The sequence below is a fragment of the Delphinus delphis genome, chromosome 5 (genome assembly GCF_949987515.2).
Source record: "Delphinus delphis chromosome 5, mDelDel1.2, whole genome shotgun sequence".
In the NCBI taxonomy this organism is placed as follows: domain Eukaryota; kingdom Metazoa; phylum Chordata; class Mammalia; order Artiodactyla; family Delphinidae; genus Delphinus; species Delphinus delphis.
The window spans coordinates 68877728-68893162 of NC_082687.1; the positions used below are offsets into that span (position 1 = coordinate 68877728).

The 15435-nt window shown below is 35.6% G+C and overlaps 1 protein-coding gene and 1 pseudogene across 1 annotated transcript in view; both read left to right on the forward strand.

Moving 5' to 3' along the window:
- The window catches only part of CORIN (corin, serine peptidase), a 247920-nt gene that overhangs the window by 51369 nt on the left and 181116 nt on the right, over positions 1–15435 (forward strand). The window lies entirely within an intron of this gene.
- On the forward strand, positions 5753–5862 carry LOC132426373 (U4 spliceosomal RNA; annotated as a pseudogene).

Consider the following 15435-nt stretch of genomic DNA (forward strand, 5'->3'; position numbering starts at 1 on the left):
GTATATATTCTTTTGCCTGAATCTTTCAATTTGCTATCGCAGGCTTTTGGTCTTTGTACAATTTTGTGCTGAGAGCAAGAAACCCATCAGCGGGAATCTGTTTGCTGTTACTTGTGTCTTTGAAGAATATGCCTTTTCACTTACTTGTAGTTGGAATGAGTATGGTAATGACTTTTCCAAGCCAAAAGTTTTGCAACAGTTCACATTTGATGCAAACTATTCCTTGTCTCTTAGTGTTAACTTCTTTTATTCTTCTTTTTTGCTGCTCTGCATCATTAACCTAATACCTACATGTGGTGTTTGAATTGATTAGATTCACAGTACTTGTTTGTGATTGTATTAATTGGTGTAAACTCACTCTGACATATATGTACTCTTCCAAGTTTTGTGAGACATCTCAATTTCTGAGAGGCTAGGTTAATATTCTAAGAAGCACCATTCGCTCCTAAGCAGCTACTTATTGGGTGCCAAGCTCTGGGGTTTGGCTCTGTAGACTCTAATGGTGGGTCAGTTAGAAGTCCTGTCCTCAAGTAGTCAGTTGTCTAGTAACTGCCTTGAGACCTGAATGTGTTATTTATAACTTGAGAAATTCTGTAAGAGAGGTTCAGAGCCCGAAGGAAACATGATTCATTTCAATTCTTAATTCTTTAAAAGACAAGATTGCTAATTCATACTATTTCTAGTCTATAATAAATATATCATTTTTCTAAACATCATCAAGTTTTATTTACAGTTATAAAAGTTTTATTTTAAAGGTCTTAGAGTTTCCATTTTTAATCAGATTATAGTTTAATTCTTAGATTTAAAAACTTATTCATAATATAATTATCTTAGATAAGCTGAGCAAAGCCTTTTGTTTTCAATTTTATGGGAAGGCCCACCATGCTTTTATAGGTACTAATGAGAATTTTATCACCTCAGGAAGTGGAAGTTCTGGAATTCTACAATTCCCTCCTTGAAATTACTTTCCAATTCTTCCATTGTTTATTAAGTAATCAAAGGCAGAGAGTTTGTTTCTGCTGCGGTTCTGTGTTTACAGATGTGCACTGGACAAAGGCCTTTAGGATATACATTTCAGGAGACTGATTTATGATGATCTGATGGCTATTAAGCCACAGTAACTATGTTACCGTATTATGTGTCCTTGAAAGTCAACAAAAAATAGAAAAAATAATATGGGAGGGTTGCCTTGGGAGAGAAATGAAGACCTTAAATCAAGAGTCTTTGCTTATTCTAGAGTTTGGTGGTTGGCCAAGTGGTCATTTTCCAGCCAATCACGAGAGGCAGTAAGGCAGGTAATGTGTGGGGACACATCTAGCACCATCAGTGTTCAAGTAGGGCCCTGTCACCCCTTCCTTCTTTCTTATTTCTCCCTTTTGGAATGGGAATGTCTCTCCCATGCCTGTCCCCCGTTTTGTTTTAGAATCACATAATTTGTCTTGTTTCACAGGTTCACAGCTGAAGGGGAATTTTGCCTCAGGGTGAACCATACCTTGAGTCTCAGCCATATATGGTTTAGATGACATTTAGATGAGACTTTGGACTTTAGACTTTGATGCTGAAATGATTTAAGACTTTCTGAGCCGTTGGGGTGGAGTGAATATATTTTACATGTGAGAAGGACAATGAATTTTGGGGGCCAGGGTTAGAATATTATCAATTGAATGTTTGTATCCCTCAAATATTCATATGTTGAAGTCCTGGCCCTTAATATACTGTCGTCCATTTTTATATCTTCTCTGGAAAAATGTTTATTCAAATCCTCTGCCTATTTTAAAATTGGATTATTTAGGGGTTTTTTGCTGCTGAGTTGTGTGAGTTCCTTATATATTTTGACGATTAACCCCTTATCAGATACATGATTTGCAGATATGTTCTCCTATTCCGTAAGTTGTCTTTTCAAGCTTTTTAGTTTGGTATAGTTCCACTTGTTTGTTTGGCTGTTGTTGCCTGTACTTTTGGCATTTTATTCAAAAAATCTTTGCTAAGACCAGTGTCGAGGAGCTTTTTTCCTATGTTTTCTTCTAGGGGTTTTATGGTTTCAGGTCTTCCATTTAAATCTTTAATCAATTTCAAGCTTCCATTAAGTAGACTTATATTGGGGTTGTTATTTTGAAGCTATTGTTTGCACATTATAGGGGAAAGCAAATAAGTATTTATATTCATGTTTTCAGGAACCAACATTTTCAACATAAGAGAAAAAAGGTACAAATATAAAAACAAATAAATTAAAACCCTATAATCTTAATTTTGAATTGGTAATATCGGTATAAACTCAGTATTTTTTCCTCCTTTAAAAATACATACCAGTTTGTCTCTGTTCACCAAAAAAGCCTGGAAGAAGTGACAACCCATGAGCAGAGAACACATTGGATGCCCAGTTCTTGAAGAATTCTATTAAACTTATTAACTTAAATAGTTTATATCTTGATGTCTGTCATTCTGAGGTCATAATGAAATATGGTTGCCCTTTTCATATGCAGACTCAGTTATTCCTTCATTTCAGGAAAACAAATTTATAGCATCTTTCAAGGTTTTTCTCTTCCACTTTTGGGTTCTTGGATTCAGAGGAACATTTTTCTGTTAACTTGCTGTCTTCCTTATACATATATCTTCTTAATTGTGCTCATAATGATTATCCTAAGTTTCTTTAATTTTTATTATTTCTAAATACTTTTACTGTTAATATTTTTAGTGTTATAGCCTCATTTTCTTTTATTCCAATGTTTTTTCTTTTGTCTTTGAGTTCTCGTTTGGTTAAACTCATTTTCTTGTTGCTTTCTTATAATATATAAAATTTTTAAAGGTTTGTGTTTTTTGTTTCTGGGTTATAATTTCTTTCCTATGGGTTGTTTTTTTTAAAAAAAACATCTTTATTGGAGTATCATTGCTGTACAATGGTGTGTTAGTTTCTGCTTTATAACAAAGTGAATCAGCTATACATATATCCCCATATCTCCTCCCTCTTGCGTCTCCCTCCCACTCTCCCTATCCCACCCCTCTAGGTGGTCACAAAGCACCGAGCTGATCTCCCTGTGCTATGCGGCTGCTTCCCACTAGCTATCTAGTTTACGTTTGGTAGTATTTATAAGCCCATGCCACTCTTTCCTATGGGTTTCTAATCAGTCTTTTGTTCTTCTTCCCCCTCTTCCTCTTAATCCATCATATGTTGGAAAAATGTACAACCATTAAAAATGATGTTGTGGAAGAATACATACTGATATGTAGAAATATTCAAGGCCTATTAGTGAGTGAATAAGCAGGCTACTAAATAATATGTACATTGAATATGTACAGTGCATTGTAATGTTAAATATATTCATGTTATGTTAAGTATATATGATATATAGTATGAAAGAAAAAAAGCCTAGTGAAATAAGTCAAATTTATTGTGTGCCAAGTATTGTACTATATACCTTACATGAACACCTCATTAAGTAGATACTGTTAATACCCGCATGGTACAGTAAAGAAATTAATGTTGAGAGAGTTTAAATATCATCTGTAAAGGCAGTGAGTAAGGAAGCTGGAAGTTGTGTTTAGGTCGTTTGACTTCAGTAATGATATATATCCAAATGTTTACAGTGGTTATTTCTGAGTCATAGTACTATAGGTAACTTTTTATATTCTTCTTTGCACTACTCTGTATTTCCCACGTCTTTCACCTTTCACAAGCACCTATGGCCTTGTAATAATATAAATAGCTATTAAAGATTCTAAACAGTACTATGTACAGACTGAATAATGATATCACCATTATAATTGTTTTAACATAAATTTCCACTTCTGCTTACCTCATTTCATAACTAAATTACATAGGCAGTTTTGCATATCTTATAATAATATAAAATCTTAATTATGATTTACATAGGATATGTAGGCAACAAATATGTAGTTTAAAATTCTGAAATCAGAATAATTCAATAATACAATTTAACTTAAATTATATCATTTTCTCTCTTATTTCCTTTGTGCATCCAAGATGTAGGGTTTCTTTCTTTCTTTCTTTCTTTTTTCAAATTTCAAAATTTGGAGGATACTCTTATTTTTCTCTAAGTTTTTGAGGAAGTGAGGCAGTAAGCCCTAGGTTTCTGGTTTCTATAAGAATAAATAGATACTGTAGCCAGTGGTTCTCAACATCCAAAATTTTGAGGCAATTTAATGAAGTGTTTAAACAAAGAAGGCTGTTACACTCTTTTCAAATATTACGAAAGATTTCAAGTATACATAATATAATAATCACCATAATTTCTTGCATCCTGCTTCTTCCTTCTGGGTTAAATTCTCTCCTTAATTAAATATACTCCTTGGAAGTTCTTTCAGTGGAGGCTATTCCAGTTTTTATTTGTCTAAAATTATCCTTATTTCACCCTCAATACTATTGTTTAACTAGGTACAGAATTCTAGACTGACAATCTTTTTTCACTCATCCACTTAAAGAATTTATTTCACACTTTTCTGTACTCATGATGCTATCAGAAATTTTAATGCAAATTTAATTTTTGTTGCCTTGTAGACAACTTGGATTTTGTCTTTGGCTGCATTAAAAATTATTATTTTTTGCCTTTCTGGTTTCACTGTAAGGGATATATTGTAGATTTCTTTTTTTTTAATTGAAGTATAGTTAATTTATAACATGTTAGTTTCAGGTGTACAGCAGAGTGATTCAGTTCTCTCTCTCTCTCTCCCTCTCTCTCTCTCTCTCTCTCTCTCTCTCTCTCTCTATATATATATATATATATATACATACACATATGATATTTACTCTTTCACATTCTTTTCCATTATAGGTTATTATAAGATATTAAATATAGTTCCCTGTGCTATACAGTAGTCCTTGTTGTTTAACTGTTTTATATATAGTAGTGTGTATATGTTAATCTCAAACTCTTAATTTATCTCTTTCCCTCCCACCCCTGCTATCCCCTTTGGTAGCCATAAGTTTTCTATGTCTGTGAGTCTATTTCTGTTTTGTAAATAAGTTCATTTATATCAATTTTTAAAGATTCTACATAGAAGTGATATATGATGTTTGGATTTCTCTGTCTGACTTACTTCACTTAATATGATCATCTCTAGGTCCATCTATGTTGCGGCAAATGGCATTATTTCATCCTTTTCAGTGGCTGAGTAATAGTCCATTGTATATATGTATACCACATCTTCTTGTACCGTTCATCTTTTGATAAACACTTAGGTTGTGTCCATGTCTTGGCTATTGTAAATGGTGCTGCTATGAACATTGGGGTGCATGTACCTTTTTGAATTAGAGTTTTCTCTGGATATATGCCCAGGAGTGGGATTGCTGGATCATACGGCAACTCTATTTTTAGTTTTTAAAGGAACATCCATACTGTTCTCCATAGTGGCTATACCAATTTACATTCTCACCAACAGTATAGAAGGGTTCCCCTTTCTCCACACTCTCTCCAGCATTTATTATTGTAGATATCTTTTTATATATCTTGTCTAGAAGGTGTGCTTCTTGAATCTGAGGATTCAGATCTTTCTTCAGTTTGGGAGAGTTCTCAGCTATTAATCCTATGAATATATCCTCACTCCTGATTTTCTATTCTCTCTTTCTGGATCTCTAATTACTCTTATGTTGGACATTCTCATCCATCCTCTATAAATCTCTGTGCTGGATTCTGGTGTATTTTCTCAGATTTATTTTTTAATTCTCTAGTTCTCTCTTCAGCAGTATCTAATATTCTATTTTAATCTATTCACTGAGTTTTAAATTATAATGTTCAGCTTTGTGCAGTGGCAGTATCATAGCCAATGAGGTTTATCCAAGGCATGATTATTGCTAATTAAATTATGTTCATACATATTTTTCATTTCTAGAGGTTCTATTTGGTTTCTTTTTGAATCTTCTAGTTCTTCATTTATAGTGTGTCATTTTTTTCAAATGGTTTTAATTACTACCTTTTTGTCTTTAGTTATTTTATTCATACTTGTTTTTATAGCCTCTGTCAGATTGTTCAATTGTCTGAAGTTCTCAGACTTCAATTATTGCTGCTGGTTGTGACTAATGATTATTATTATTCCTTCCCCTAGTGAATTGTTTTCTGTTTATTTTATGACTTTAGATTATAAACTTTTTTGGATTCAGGGTATGTCACTTAGGACAATTTTGTGTTTGGTTTGACCAGTCACCCCAAGATATCACTGTCCCAGGGCCAATTTTTATGTTAACTTTTGGCTTGGGGGATTCTTGGATCACATTTGTAGTTGTAAATTCAAACCCATGGGAGCGCCAGAGCTGTAGTAAGAAGCGTCCAGAGAAAGATTTTTGTCAAATCAGAGTCTAGGCAGAGTCAGACAAGCTCCCTCATCATATGGCTGAGCTAGTTGAGTTCCTGCTTTTTGTGTGTGTGTTGGGGGGGGGGGGGGCTCGGTTCCTATTTGTACTTCCTATGGATTCAAAGCCTCATCTCTTTGTTGAGACTGATGACTTCCTCCAAGACAGGGCCACTACAATATCTGCTCATGAAATGTTCACCCATGTGCTCTTCATTCCTGTGATGTCATCTCACATACTCACTGCTCTTGTTTTCAGTTCACTGTTGCATTTCTGCAATCTTGAGATTTCCCTTTCTTTATGGAGAGTTCAGCTGTTTACGTAAAAACATTTGTTTTATTTTACCAAAAATTTGTGGAGGTTTATAATGGGTGGGCTTTCAGATTACTTACTTAACAATATTTCAGAATCTTTTCTTTAAAAAAAATCATTTTACACAGAAATTTTTAATCACACACAAAAGTAGAGAGACTAGTACAGTGAATGCACATGTGCCCTCTTTCACCTTATCAACATATGATCAATTTTCTCAGAATCTTTTATAAGGTGTTTTTTTTCTAGTGCCATTTGTAGTAGAGTTTAAACTTGCTCCCATAATCGAGAGTTGGGCTGCTCTCTGTACTGTTTGCACAAAGGAATTTTGATATTAACTAGTTTGTAATTAAAATACTGTACTTCATGGTTTTAGGAAAATCACCTAGAGAAAGCAAAGTCTTTATAGACCAATATGTTAAACCCTATATTAAATATTTAATTCATTATTATTAAAATTCATAATAAAAAATTTCTCAATTATAGGAAAAAATTATAGTGTCTCCAGAAACAGAATTGATTCAACATTGCCCCCTTGTGTCAGGTATTTCTTGCCTTCCATTTCACCTTTCAGATCTCCACCTCTCTAGGTTCACATTATATCTGCCCCATTTGAATCTGGGGCAGCCTTACTCATTTTGACTCTGCTTCTTTGCTATTCCAACTCTGTACATTCATTTCCATGTTTAAACTTCCCATGTTTCTCTTTTTTGGCTTAATTATCCCAGAGCCCTCTATTCCAGTTATTTTCATTTCCATCCTAACATGAAAAAGGCAGGGAGTGGAGATGTTTCACAATTTATATTTTTCAAGACCAGGTTTCACACACAGTCCTATTTTTTATCATCTGACAAATGTATTGATATTATCTACTATAGTTGGTAACACTTCGGAAGAAACTAGTCCAAAGTTCTTGTTAATATCTTCTTGATAAAGAAGAAAATCTTTAATGCCCAACAAATGTCTTCAGCTTTAATCTGACCAAATTCCCCTAATCGATCCATAGTGAAGATACAATATAGTCATTAATGTTTTTTTTGAGAAACTCTTTATGTATCAAGGACTCAAAATGACCGATTTGTGATAGATTAGCCTTGCTCTGTACACTATAATTTAGAAGCAGGTATAAGGCAGCAAATATTTCAGCACAGTAGTTGGAACACTGGCACTAGACCATGATTTCCGTCCTTGCTAACCTTGGGAGAGAAGCGGCTACTTAGAAGGACAGAGCATGGGCCCCTCACCAGTCGCGAGTGTGGGCAGTTTCCCTGGAGAAATGTGTGACTCTGCAAGTTGGAGGTGAAATGCAATGTGCAGACACATCTGCTTTCCCAGGAAGAGGCACTCCTTTTATGCAGTGCTTGAATGTGTGGACAAAGCCAGGGTTGCTTGTGTGTTTGGTTATCTCTGCCTCTGACATGTTCAAGTCATATACAAAAACAGAAGTCCTCAGAATCAGAGGCCCCAACATTCGTAAACTGATCACCTTTAATTCTTACCAAAAGTTATAGAGAGATCCTGGGCCTGCTGCTCAAATGTCCCTATGTGGAGAGCTGTAGAGGTTCCTGGAGGGAGGACTCTTCTCTGATGATCAGCCGGCTTCCTAAGCATGCCGACCTGTGCCATTGCACAGAGCCCTGAGCATAGACGGACTCCATACTCTGTTTAATGTTATGCTGTCACCTTGTTCAAATTATTAGCAATAATATAAATATAAATGTTATGAATGATATAAATAAATAAAATAATATAAAAATAATTTTTGACCAAGGGACCCCTCATTTTCATTTTATCCGGAGTATGCTTAAATTATGCAGCCTGTTCTACTCCTGGGTTTTTACTGTGATGGGGCCAACTTCATTCTCCTATCTGCCCTTGAACTAAGCACAGTGCCAGGCAATGCCATGAGCTGATTGTCATTGGCCAGTCAGGACCCATACCTGGAGCTGGGGGTAGGGAAAGGCCTCCCAAACTTCATGGCTGCTATTTAGTTAAGGATGGGGAGGTAATGCTGAGGATATAACTAATAAGAACCATTCCACTCCTCCCTCCCTCTTTTTTGTTGAGTGGTTGCTCATGTTTTGCTTTCTAATATTACATTGCCTTGTCATAAGATAAAAGGTATATTTATTAAAAAGAAATAGTATGTCATATGCATTCCAAAAAATAGTACTAGAAATTTATTGTAAACATTTCCTTTTGAGGGAATTCCCTGGCGGTCCAGTGGTTAGGACTCTGCACTTCCACTGCAGGGGGCACGGGTTCTATCCCTGGTTGGGGAACTAAGATCCCACATGCCATGGGTGTGGCCAAAAAAAAATTTCCTTTTGAGTATGTAGAACACACCGTCCTTTACGATCTTATACCCTGTAAAATCTTCCTTTGTAAATTCAGAGAATAAAAAGGTAAATGTCAGCTCAACTTGAGTCTGACTTGTTACAGATTTTAAATTTAGTGCATTCTGGGTTAAAAAGGGTTATCTGAGTGAGCATTTTATAAATCTATTAAGAATCACAATACCTAGCTGGTAGAATACAGACCTTAGTATGCAGGTTTGCCCTGTCATTTATTCTTCTGTTACTTAAGTTTTGACTGTTACTAAACCTGAAGTGTGATTCCCAATAAAACTACATAGGGCTGGGAAATCCACTGAAATCTCATTATGTTTTTGAACAGCGAAGTTTAAAACTACCCACAAGTGAGGTAATGATTTTTACAATAAACTCTGACATCAATGAACATGATGTACCACTAAGTGATTTCTTATACTCTCATCATTATAGAATTTATTTGTACCATTCTTGGTATTAAAAAACAAATAATTTTCATATGTATTAAAGTACAATTTGGCTAAATAAATAAAATAAAATAAATTGTATTAAAGTACAATTTGGCTAAATAAATAAAATGTGGTCTAATTTCAAGTTCTGATTTTTTAATTTCACAGCACCAAGCCCAGTGCCTTTATTTAATAGAGACTTAAATATTTTCTCAATGAATAACTAATGTTTTTAAACAATGAGTGTTTTAAAAAATAATACTCAGCATTATTTTATTTTACAAGTAAGCCAAACCAATTGATGAAACCTTGAATTTTGATCCTATATATATAGGAAGAGCACAGAATGAAAGCTTAATGTCTCTGTCTCAGTATTCCTACTTACATAACATAGATACAAATCTCTCTCCCGTCTAGTTCACAGTTTCGGTGAATCACAAATGAGATAATAATAATAGCAAACACTTTTATAGTTTATCATATGTGCTAATGATAGGCATTTGTAAATACCATTTAATCCTGACACTAACCCCAAAACACAGATACTTTTATCTTCATTTTACAGATGAGGAAACTGATAAACAGAGAATTTCAGTAACTTGTCAAAGGCCACATAAATAGAGACAAATAAAGGAGAATTTGAATCAGACTGTGGAACCATCATACTGAGTATGGGAAAGGTGTTTTACAAACTTGAAAGCACCATATAAATTTGAATTATTTTTATTATTCAATCATTCATAATCCTAAGATAGATAATTATATGGGGACACAATCTAGTTCTTTTAAAATTAATGAAAAATGACTGGTAGATGGAGATGTGACAGCTGAAATGTTACATCTTACTTAGTTCTATGGGATGTGAATAATCAATTTACAATAAAATATAGGCCTCTCACTGTGTCAAAGCATTGAATTTGTTGAATGAATGAGTTCCATCAAGTTATGAGCATTTAGCTACCATTTAAACATCTTAGAATCAGGTGGTATGGATGTGTGTATGAATGACAGGAGAGAATGAGATATATATTTATATATATATATCGACTGTGAAAGCTTGAAGATTGGCAAAAGACTTCACCAAGAGGCTTGAGGTTGCATTAAAAATGTTAGGTCTGGAATAAATGTAACTGTGGAGAGAACATTAAACCCTAAACCTCATGTTTCTCCTGGCAAGAGTAGCTAGTTCTTACTTAAGTCTGATAATTTACACAGCATTATCCTTGGTACTCAACTTTTTTGTGTGAGTGTAAGTTAGCAAGACATTGGCTTACCTATGCCTTGATTATGTCTATAAAGACTTTTTACAAATGTCACAGATGACTCATTAAGAAAGTGTGCCTTTTGTCTCTTTGATTTTCTCTTATGAGAAACAAAATAGTTAATATGTTCAGATTCACAGATGTTTAGAGTTAGTTAAAAAGCCAGGATCTTCATAGAGAGGTCCTGTCTGTAACTTTCTGTTCCTTCTTATCCTACTGTAACCCCCTTGCGGATCTTCCAATGTACACGATATCCTTTTAAATTGGTTTGTCCCATAAATCCTTCTCGCAAAATGTTACTTTTCATGTGAGTTATCTAGACTAGAGAATGACCTTCATTATTTCACTCTGCTGATGTAGTCCTGACCTGGGTGGACTTCATAATACAGCCAGGAATAGACACTAAGCATTCCCAATCCAATTCGTCCCTCAGTGAGGACAGGTAACCTGTTTTTAATAGCAGATTCAGTGTTTTCTTTGAGAAGGTTTAGTGCTTACTAATCATGGAGAAGCAGCTCTATTGCTTGAATTCAAAGAGATTCATCTAAATATTTTACAATGAATGAAGTAAGTTTACGATGTTTAAAATTAATGGTATCTTGACAGAATGATACAGTAGACAGGAACAGATTATGGGATCAGCATGACTTGATTTTAATTTCAACTCTACAACTTAACATCTATGTAACCTTGAATACTTTCTCACCCTCATTGAATCTGTCTCAATATCCATAAAATGTGAATAAAACCAGCTTTTTCATAGGCTTGTGGGAGGGTTAGATAAAATGCTGTATATAAAATACTTAGCAAACATTCAGCCTAGAAAGTACTCAAGGATTTTTTTCATCTATTTCCTTAGCTTTAAATTGTTTTATTTTACTATAAAACAATAAGTGGAAATGAAATTTAAGGTGTGTTTTTTATTAAGAGGGAACTTGAATAGATACTAATGGTTTATTTAGGCTTTTACTGCAAAGTAAGCTCATCTCATCCTATCCTCTCTCTGAATCGTATTATTTTTTCTTGCTGGAGACACCAATGCTGTTGAAATATCAGTTGAACATCAGCAGTATGAGGACTTTGATAAGCTTTTTATCTCAGTTGACAAATTTGATCCTCACAACCTCTCATTCACATCATTATTGCTACTTTACAGATTAGGAGGTTTTAAGACGTGAAGTAATTTCCCCAAGGTCACACAGCCTGGTGGGTGGGACCGAGGCTCAAGGTAGATTTTGGCTTCTGTGTCTCAGTCTTGGAGTAGCTGGCTTTTACTTAACTCTCATAGCTTACAGTGTTTGAGCCTAGTCTTGGCAGCCGTAGCGATCATTTTTACCGACACTTTCCTCAGAGCTCTTTGCAGCTCTGGCATAAAGGTGCTCAGCTATTCATCTTTCTCCAGCCTTTACAGCTTGTAAGCACAACTTCCTTTTTTTTCTCTACTATGGTGAGGTCTCATGCTAGAAGAATTGAGTATGCCTAAGGATAATGGGACATTTGCCTTTTACAGGATCGAACGGTAATTCCTGCTCTTTCACTTTCAACTACTGCACTATAGTCCAGAGTGGAGTCCAAGATAGGAATCAGTCTGGTGGAGGGAACAGTATGGGATGGTTCCCTGTGCCGTGGTAAGTTCTAGGGAACAGATTGTTAAAAATATTTGTAGCAATATTAGCCATCAACATTAGTGCCCTAGGGTCTCATATATACTGGCCTTTTTCATGTCTAATTCCATCTTGTTCAATAAGAAATCTTGTAGTGAAGACATTGTTCCATTTAATCTCATTCATTCAGTGAATAACTATTGGGTGTATACTCTTTGGTATCCAGTGGTTTCTAGTCACAAGACAAGGTGTCTACTTGGATGTGGAAGGATACTGAGAATAAACACATAAATAGACAAGATCTTAACAGGCAGTCCTATTGTTATAATGAAAACAAATTAGGATCATGTTATAGTGAGGCCCAGGAGTACTTTGAATGGGATGCTTATGGGAACTTTTGCTGTCCCCCGAGAAGGCGGGTTCTCTGAAGCAGGCCTTTACTGTGGCTTCTTACCCCTGCAACTGAGCTGCTATGATTAATCTAGTGGAGGGAAGGCACTTGCTTCCCTTTGATGTTCTTATTTGATGGCTGTGAATCTGTAGTAAATATGAAATGATGACAACTTAAATATTATAATAGGAACAATGAAGACAGGATGCAACAAGCAAAATGCTTGAGCATGAATATGAATTATTGGAAATCAAAAGACTGGCATCTGAATTTTATAATACATATTGGTGCTGCTTGAATATTTAATTCTGGTACATTTCTTTTTTTTTTTTTTTTTTTGCGGTACGCGGGCCTCTCACTGCTGTGGCCTCTCCCGCTGCGGAGCACAGGCTCCGGACGCACAGGCTCAGTGGCCATGGCTCACAGGCCCAGCCGCTTGGCGGCATGTGGGATCTTCCCAGACCGGGGCACGAACCCGCGTCCCCTGCATCGGCAGGCGGACCCTCAACCACTGCGCCACCAGGGAAGCCCTGGTACATTTCTTAAGGAAGGAGTTCACTTTCAAAACTAATAGTCCTTTGTCCTGTCCTAGTAAGAATAGATTTATTGTGATATTATTCTCTCCTTAAAGAGGCACATCTGCTTCTTTGTTTCTTGCTGAGCATTAGGACTATGACTATGTATATCAATGCCAGACAATATTTATTTGTTTGTTTTTTGTCTCGCCTGACTAGACTATAAGCTCCATAAGGGCAGGGACTTTGTTTTGTATCATGTCATTTGCTCTGCACCTAGAGCAGTGCCTGACACAGAGTAGGAGCTCAATAAGTATTTGTTGAATGAGTAGTAAAAAAGACCCCACCTGCCTCCATGGATCTCATTGGGCCCCACTGAGGGTGGTAGAAATTCAGGGGAGGGGCTTCCCCGGTGGCACAGTAGTTAAGAATCAGCCTGCCAATGCAGGAGACACGGGTTCGAGCCCTGGTCCAGGAAGATCCCACATGCTGCAGAGCAACTAAGCCCATGAGCCACAACTACTGAGCCTGCGCTCTAGAGCCCATAAACTACAACTAGTGAGCCCATGTGCCACAACTGCTGAAGTCCGGTGCCTAGAGCCCGTGCTCCTCAACAAGAGAAGCCACTGCAATGAGAAGCCCGTGCACCACAACAAAGAGTAGCCCCTGCTCACTGCAACTAGAGAAAGCCCATGCACAGCAGTGAAGACCCAACGCAGCCAAAATAAATAAATAAATTTAAAAATAAATAAGTAAAAATAAAATGAGCAGTACTGTGTCACAATAACTTTAACAAAAAAAAGAAAAATTCAGGGGAGACAATGTCTTCAACTATAATGTTTGGATTATGGACACAGCTGTTGATGGAAAGAGACTTGGATTTGGGTTAGGATGACTTGAGTTGAATTTCAGCTTTGACATTATTAGCTGTGTGAATCTTTAACTTAAAAATTTTTTTTATTGAAGTATAGTTGATTTACAATGTTGTGTTAGTTTCAGATGTACAACAAAGTGATTCAGTTATGTATGTGTGTGTGTGTTTTATATATATATATTTTCAAATTCTTTTCCATTACAGATTATTACAAGATATTGAATATAGTTCCCTGTGCCATACAGTAGGTCCTTATTGTTTATTTTATGTATAATAGTGTATATATGTTAATCCCAAATTCCTAATTTGTCCCTCCCCACCTTTTCCCCTTTGGTAACCATAAGTCTTTTTTTTCTGTGTCTGTGAGTCTATTTCTGTTTTGTAAATAAGTTCATTTGTATCAATTTTTTTTAGATTCCACATGTAAGTGATATCATATATTTATTTTCCTCTGTCTGACTTACTTCACTTATCATGATAATCTCTAGATCCATCCATGTTGCTGCAAATGGCATTATTTCATTCTTTTTTTATGGCTGAGTAATTTTCCATTGTATCTATACTACATCCTCTTTATCCATGGCTCTGTTGTTGGATATTTAGGTTTAGCTGTGTGCATCTTGTGGGAAATTACTTAACCTTGTTTCCTCAGCTGTGAAACTGAGTAACTTGCGAGGAGGGCAAATGAGCCAATGTATGTGGAAGGGCCAAGAACAATGCCAGGAGTGTTACAGTTTTACAGTAAATATTGAGGGCAAAAATATTCAGATAAAAGTGGGAGATATGACCATAAAAGGCTGGGATTTAAACTGTAGAGGTGGGAATAAAAGATATCATCTGGGAAAACAACAACAAAATTTGACAGACCGGATGGCAGAAATGAAAAGGAACACGTGTGAAGAGGCCAACCCTGCCATGACTTTCTTCCCAAACCACTGAAAAGGGCTGTGTACAGAGAACTCTCCTTTACAACCCCATCGAATTCTCAGGATGTGGAAGTAAGACAAATGTAGAAGCCTCCACGAGGAAATCCTGTGAAGCAAATTCATGAGTCAAAATAAGTCAGTTTAGCGAAGTTAGGGCAAACCAACCATGCTCTGTTAAAATATTGCCTCCTGTTACAGTGGAATCTTTACCAGTAGTCCTTCAATTAAGTGTGAAATCATAAATAGGAAGTCAGAAAGGTTACCAAGTTTTCCTGTTAGGTTATTAGACAAAAGATAGCAAAGTACTTTAGAAAGTTGATATTTCATGATTTTTAATTTAAGAAGATTTTTCCTGTCTAATAACACTATTATCTGTTATAATCATTATGGTTTAGATACTATTTTGCTTTTATTTAAAAATGATTTTTATTTGATTTTAATGGATTTTTAAAAGAACCCATTGTTGAA